This window comes from Coregonus clupeaformis, chromosome 36, assembly GCF_020615455.1.
Source record: "Coregonus clupeaformis isolate EN_2021a chromosome 36, ASM2061545v1, whole genome shotgun sequence".
NCBI classification, from domain to species: Eukaryota; Metazoa; Chordata; class Actinopteri; order Salmoniformes; family Salmonidae; genus Coregonus; species Coregonus clupeaformis.
Genome location: NC_059227.1, coordinates 38,976,071 through 38,984,361, shown reverse-complemented (window position 1 = coordinate 38,984,361; position 8,291 = coordinate 38,976,071). Strand labels below are relative to the sequence as shown.

General features: G+C 44.6%; 1 pseudogene; it reads right to left on the bottom strand.

Moving 5' to 3' along the window:
* Positions 1–326: 326 nt before the first annotated feature.
* LOC121552722 lies at positions 327–1,272 on the bottom strand (annotated as a pseudogene).
* Positions 1,273–8,291: the final 7,019 nt, after the last annotated feature.

Here is an 8,291-nt window from a genome sequence, read left to right as displayed (position 1 = left end):
TTTTATGAATTTATTTGCAAATTATGGTGGAAAATAAGTATTTGGTCAATAACAAAAGTTTCTCAATACTTTGTTAAATTTTTTATTTATTTTTGTCATTTAGCAGACGCTCTTATCCACAGCGACTTACAGTTAAGTGAGTGCATACATTTTTCATACTCATCAAGACCTTGATTAGATTGATCAGGTTAGCTAGTTCAGGCGGTGAAGCCTCTAGGTGTCCCCGGAGAGAGGTTTGTGAACCCCTGCATGAGAGGACCAGCTGCTCATGGAAGTTTTAGAATGAATTCTATTTCTATGGTCCATACTCCTGAGAAGGCCCTCAGTCCTCCTCACACCACACTGGTTGAAGGTAAGATGTGCAGGACGTAGGTGATGACAGAGACGGCGATTAGGAGGAGAGGCTGAACCTGAGCTTGAAGCTGCCCTAACGATTTAGTCTTCAGCTCCACCTCCACAGGTAAGTGGTCACTCACTTCCAGAACCCTTTCCTTTGAGAGTTTATACTCCTTGGCGATGTTGAAGACCCGAGCTGAATAAGGTTTGGATGGCCTTCAGGAAGGGCTGTCCGTGTACCACAATCCTGTCATAGGCACAGCTGGTGAGGTCTCCAACAGTGGTGTCCACCTTGTCCCCGATCAACCAGAAGAATCCAGGGTTTGAGAACAGTCTGATGTTTGCCTTGTCCTGCCTTGTGATGTGCCCACAACCAGCATTGAAGGCTCCAAGGAACATCACTTTCTCAGTATTCCACTTCATTTTGATTTCCTCAAAGACATCGTAGAGCTTGTCAATCTCCTTGATTGCGTCAGAGGCTGTAGTGTGCAGTGGGATCAGAGCAAAGTCTCCTATCACTGTTTCCTTGGCTTGGAATCTAACAACAAAGGGGTCTCTGGAGAAAGCATCCACACCCCCTTCCTTTCTGTCAGCGTACTGGTACCGATCTGTCAACTTTACAGTCTCATTCCGGTACTCTGCTCCTGGTCTTCAGGTGTTCGCCCCAGACCTCCACTGGCAACATATTTATAGTGATAGTTGTCATCATATCTGGTACTGTATCAACAGAGCTTTGGTGGCTTTGCCCTGTAGGTATTTTACCTCCTGAAGGAGACAGATGTCACAACGAGACACAATCTTTGTCAGAGTGTGCATCACCCTGCAGTTGGCTGATTTGGTGGCATCGAAGTTCTGGATGTTGAAGGCACATATCTTAAATCCTGAACATGGCCCATGAATACCAATGAGAAGGAGGAGAGGAGAGGGGCAACTCATGACTGAGCTGATCGCTTCTTTGATGTGAATTTGGAAATGTGTTATATACCCTTTGTTGGCAATGACACAGGTTTTTAATGAATTTATTTGCAAATTATGGTGGAAAATAAGTATTTGGTCACCTACAAACAAGCAAGATTTCTGGCTCTCACAGAACTGTAACTTCTTCTTTAAGAGGCTCCTCTGTCCTCCACTCGTTACCTGTATTAATGGCACCTGTTTGAACTTGTTATCAGTATAAAAGACACCTGTCCACAACCTCAAACAGTCACACTCCAAACTCCACTATCGCCAAGACCAAAGAGCTGTCAAAGGACACCAGAAACAAAATTGTAGACCTGCACCAGGCTGGGAAGACTGAATCTGCAATAGGTAAGCAGCTTGGTTTGAAGAAATCAACTGTGGGAGCAATTATTAGGGAAATGGAAGACATACAAGACCACTGATAATCTCCCTCGATCTGGGGCTCCACGCAAGATCTCACCCCCGTGGGGTCAAAATGATCACAAGAACGGTGAGCAAAATCCCAGAACCACACGGGGGGACCTAGTGAATGACCTGCAGAGAGCTGGGACCAAAGTAACAAAGCCTACCATCAGTAACACACTACGCCGCCAGGGACTCAAATCCTGCAGTGCGAAACGTGTCCCCCTGCTTAAGCCAGTACATGTCCAGGCCCGTCTGAAGTTTGCTAGAGTGCATTTGGATGATCCAGAAGAGGTTTGGGAGAATGTCATATGGTTCGATGAAACCAAAATATAACTTTTTGGTAAAAACTCAACTCGTCGTGTTTGGAGGACAAAGAATGCTGAGTTGCATCCAAAGAACACCATACCTACTGTGAAGCATGGGGGTGGAAACATCATGCTTTGGGGCTGTTTTTCTGCAAAGGGACCAGGACGACTGATCCGTGTAAAGGAAAGAATGAATGGGGCCATGTATCGTGAGATTTGAGTGAAAACCTCCTTCCATCAGCAAGGGCATTGAAGATGAAACGTGGCTGGGTCTTTCAGCATGACAATGATCCCAAACACACCGCCCGGGCAACGAAGGAGTGGCTTCGTAAGAAGCATTTCAAGGTCCTGGAGTGGCCTAGCCAGTCTCGAGATCTCAACCCCATAGAAAATCTTTGGAGGGGAGTTGAAAGTCTGTGTTGCCCAGCGACAGCCCCAAAACATCACTGCTCTAGAGGAGATCTGCATGGAGGAATGGGCCAAAATACCAGCAACAGTGTGTGAAAACCTTGTGAAGACTTACAGAAAACGTTTGACCTGTGTCATTGCCAACAAAGAGTATATAACAAAGTATTGAGAAACTTTTGTTATTGACCAAATACTTATTTTCCACCATAATTTGCAAATAAATTCATTAAAAATCCTACAATGTGATTTTCTGGATTTTTTTTCTTCTCATTTTGTCTGTCATAGTTGACGTGTACCTATGATGAAAATTACAGGCCTCTCTCATCTTTTTAAGTGGGAGAACTTGCACAATTGGTGGCTGACTAAATAATATTTTCCCCACTGTATTTGATAAGGTACAAAAAAAGATCTGAAAAAATGTGTTTATCTGGGGTTGCCTCAACACCAAAGTTTTGTTACAGCTTTGAAATTGTCCACTAGTGGGAACTTACAGTCAATAACTGAATAATAAAACATCTGATTGGCTTAGAATAAAATATGTAAATAAGCAGATGAAAACGTTTCTTTTTTTCTTTTTGTTTTCTTTGTGGGCCCAGACACATGCATACAAACACGACAGAAATGTGGTAGTAGAGTCTGAGGCCATGTTGTGAAATCTGTTGTGAATGTATTGTAGTGTTTTTCAAATGTATAACTGCCTTCATTTTGCTGGACCCCAGGAAGAGTAGCTGCTGCCTTGGCAGGAACTAATGGGGATCCATAATAAACCCCAGGAAGAGTAGCTGCTGCCTTGGCAGGAACTAATGGGGATCCATAATAAACCCCAGGAAGAGTAGCTGCTGCCTTGGCAGGAACTAATGGGGATCCATAATAAACCCCAGGAAGAGTAGCTGCTGCCTTGGCAGGGAACTAATGGGGATCCATAATAAACCCCAGGAAGAGTAGCTGCTGCCTTGGCAGGAACTAATGGGGATCCATAATAAACCCCAGGAAGAGTAGCTGCTGCCTTGGCAGGAACTAATGGGGATCCATAATAAACCCCAGGAAGAGTAGCTGCTGCCTTGGCAGGAACTAATGGGGGATCCATAATAAACCCCAGGAAGAGTAGCTGCTGCCTTGGCAGGAACTAATGGGGATCCGTAATAAACCCCAGGAAGAGTAGCTGCTGCCTTGGCAGGAACTAATGGGGATCCGTAATAAACCCCAGGAAGAGTAGCTGCTGCCTTGGCAGGGAACTAATGGGGATCCATAATAATCCCCAGGAGAGTAGCTGCTGCCTTGGCAGGAACTAATGGGGATCCATAATAAACCCCAGGAAGAGTAGCTGCTGCCTTGGCAGGAACTAATGGGGATCCATAATAAACCCCAGGAAGAGTAGCTGCTGCCTTGGCAGGAACTAATGGGGATCCATAATAAACCCCAGGAAGAGTAGCTGCTGCCTTGGCAGGAACTAATGGGGATCCGTAATAAACCCCAGGAAGAGTAGCTGCTGCCTTGGCAGGAACTAATGGGGATCCGTAATAAACCCCAGGAAGAGTAGCTGCTGCCTTGGCAGGAACTAATGGGGATCCATAATAATCCCCAGGGAGAGTAGCTGCTGCCTTGGCAGGAACTAATGGGGATCCATAATAAACCCCAGGAAGAGTAGCTGCTGCCTTGGCAGGAACTAATGGGGATCCTTAATAAACCCCAGGAAGAGTAGCTGCTGCCAAGGCTACTTAGCAATTACCACGTATTAATGTCAACAACTTTCCACCAGCACTTGTGTACAACCGCAAATGGCCGTCACACAGTTGCAGAGCTGCATACTCTGGTTGTAAAAATTAGGTGTTGAGAAATTATTCTGACACCGTTGGAAAGCTGGGATTCTCCTCTATTCAATACTGGCCAGTGGTGGAAAAGGTACCCAATTGTCATTCTTGAGTAAAAGTAACGATACCTTAATAGAAAATCACTCAAATAAAAGTGAATGTCACCCAGTAAAATACTACTTAAGTATCAAAGTAAATGTAATTGATAAAATATACTTAAGTATGTGGATGAGCAGGGGTACCAGGTAATAACATGGCTATATACAGGAAGTACCAGTACTGAGTGGATGAGCAGGGGTACCAGGTAATAACATGGCTATATACAGGAAGTACCAGTACTGAGTGGATGAGCAGGGGTACCAGGTAATAACATGGCTATATACAGGAAGTACCAGTACTGAGTGGATGAGCAGGGGTACCAGGTAATAACATGGTTATATACAAGGAGTACCAGTACTGAGTTGATGAGCAGGGGTACCAGGTAATAACATGGCTATATACAGGAAGTACCAGTACTGAGTTGATGAGCAGGGGTACCAGGTAATAACATGGCTATATACAGGAAGTACCAGTACTGAGTTGATGAGCAGGGGTACCAGGTAATAACATGGCTATATACAGGAAGTACCAGTACCAAGTTGATGTGCAGGGGTACCAGGTAATAACATGGCTATATACAGGGAGTACAAGTACTGAGTTGATGAGCAGGGGTACCAGGTAATAACATGGCTATATACAAGGAATACCAGTACTGAGTTGATGAGCAGGGGTACCAGGTAATAACATGGCTATATACAGGAAGTACCAGTACCAAGTTGATGTGCAGGGGTACCAGGTAATAACATGGCTATATACAGGAAGTACCAGTACTGAGTGGATGAGCAGGGGTACCAGGTAATAACATGGCTATATACAGGAAGTACCAGTACTGAGTGGATGAGCAGGGGTACCAGGTAATAACATGGCTATATACAGGAAGTACCAGTACTGAGTTGATGAGCAGGGGTACCAGGTAATAACATGGCTATATACAGGGAGTACCAGTACTGAGTTGATGAGCAGGGGTACCAGGTAATAACATGGCTATATACAGGGAATACCAGTACTGAGTTGATGAGCAGGGGTACCAGGTAATACATGGCTATATACAGGAAGTACCAGTACCAAGTTGATGTGCAGGGGTACCAGGTAATAACATGGCTATATACAGGGAGTACAAGTACTGAGTTGATGAGCAGGGGTACCAGGTAATAACATGGCTATATACAAGGAATACCAGTACTGAGTTGATGAGCAGGGGTACCAGGTAATAACATGGCTATATACAGGAAGTACCAGTACCAAGTTGATGTGCAGGGGTACCAGGTAATAACATGGCTATATACAGGAAGTACCAGTACTGAGTGGATGAGCAGGGGTACCAGGTAATAACATGGCTATATACAGGAAGTACCAGTACTGAGTTGATGAGCAGGGGTACCAGGTAATAACATGGCTATATACAGGAAGTACCAGTACTGAGTTGATGAGCAGGGGTACCAGGTAATAACATGGCTATATACAGGAAGTACCAGTACTGAGTTGATGAGCAGGGGTACCAGGTAATAACATGGCTATATACAGGGAGTACCAGTACTGAGTGGATGAACAGGGGTACCAGGTAATAACATGGCTATATACAGGGAGTACCAGTACTGAGTTGATGAGCAGGGGTACCAGGTAATAACATGGCTATATACAGGAAGTACCAGTACTGAGTTGATGAGCAGGGGTACCAGGTAATAACATGGCTATATACAGGAAGTACCAGTACTGAGTTGATGAGCAGGGGTACCAGGTAATAACATGGCTATATACAGGAAGTACCAGTACTGAGTTGATGAGCAGGGGTACCAGGTAATAACATGGCTATATACAGGAAGTACCAGTACTGAGTTGATGAGCAGGGGTACCAGGTAATAACATGGCTATATACAGGAAGTACCAGTACTGAGTTGATGAGCAGGGGGTACCAGGTAATAACATGGCTATATACAGGAAGTACCAGTACTGAGTGGATGAGCAGGGGTACCAGGTAATAACATGGCTATATACAGGGGAGTACCAGTACTGAGTTGATGAGCAGGGGTACCAGGTAATAACATGGCTATATACAGGAAGTACCAGTACCAAGTTGATGTGCAGGGGTACCAGGTAATAACATGGCTATATACAGGAAGTACCAGTACTGAGTGGATGAGCAGGGGTACCAGGTAATAACATGGCTATATACAGGGAGTACCAGTACTGAGTTGATGAGCAGGGGTACCAGGTAATATCATGGCTATATACAGGAAGTACCAGTACTGAGTTGATGAGCAGGGGTACCAGGTAATAACATGGCTATATACAGGAAGTACCAGTACCAAGTTGATGAGCAGGGGTACCAGGTAATATCATGGCTATATACAGGAAGTACCAGTACTGAGTTGATGAGCAGGGGTACCAGGTAATAACATGGCTATATATAGGGAGTACCAGTACTGAGTTGATGAGCAGGGGTACCAGGTAATAACATGGCTATATACAGGAAGTACCAGTACTGAGTTGATGAGCAGGGGTACCAGGTAATAACATGGCGATATACAGGGAGTACCAATACTGAGTTGATGAGCAGGGGTACCAGGTAATAACATGGCTATATACAGGGAATACCAGTACTGAGTTGATGAGCAGGGGTACCAGGTAATAACATGGCTATATACAGGAAGTACCAGTACCAAGTTGATGTGCGGGTACCAGGTAATAACATGGCTATATACAGGGGAGTACAAGTACTGAGTTGATGAGCAGGGGTACCAGGTAATAACATGGCTATATACAAGGAATACCAGTACTGAGTTGATGAGCAGGGGGTACCAGGTAATAACATGGCTATATACAGGAAGTACCAGTACCAAGTTGATGTGCAGGGGTACCAGGTAATAACATGGCTATATACAGGAAGTACCAGTACTGAGTGGATGAGCAGGGGTACCAGGTAATAACATGGCTATATACAGGAAGTACCAGTACTGAGTGGATGAGCAGGGGTACCAGGTAATAACATGGCTATATACAGGAAGTACCAGTACTGAGTTGATGAGCAGGGGTACCAGGTAATAACATGGCTATATACAGGGAGTACCAGTACTGAGTTGATGAGCAGGGGTACCAGGTAATAACATGGCTATATACAGGGAATACCAGTACTGAGTTGATGAGCAGGGGTACCAGGTAATAACATGGCTATATACAGGAAGTACCAGTACCAAGTTGATGTGCAGGGGTACCAGGTAATAACATGGCTATATACAGGGAGTACAAGTACTGAGTTGATGAGCAGGGGTACCAGGTAATAACATGGCTATATACAAGGAATACCAGTACTGAGTTGATGAGCAGGGGTACCAGGTAATAACATGGCTATATACAGGAAGTACCAGTACCAAGTTGATGTGCAGGGGTACCAGGTAATAACATGGCTATATACAGGAAGTACCAGTACTGAGTGGATGAGCAGGGGTACCAGGTAATAACATGGCTATATACAGGAAGTACCAGTACTGAGTGGATGAGCAGGGGTACCAGGTAATAACATGGCTATATACAGGAAGTACCAGTACTGAGTGGATGAGCAGGGGTACCAGGTAATAACATGGCTATATACAGGAAGTACCAGTACTGAGTGGATGAGCAGGGGTACCAGGTAATAACATGGTTATATACAAGGAGTACCAGTACTGAGTCAATGTGTAGAGTGCACGAGGTAATAACATGGCTATATACAAGGAGTACCAGTACTGAGTCGATGTGCAGGGGTACCAGGTAATAACATGGCTATATACAGGGAGTACCAGTACTGAGTTGATGAGCAGGGGTACCAGGTAATATCATGGCTATATACAGGAAGTACCAGTACTGAGTTGATGAGCAGGGGTACCAGGTAATAACATGGCTATATACAGGAAGTACCAGTACCAAGTTGATGAGCAGGGGTACCAGGTAATATCATGGCTATATACAGGAAGTACCAGTACTGAGTTGA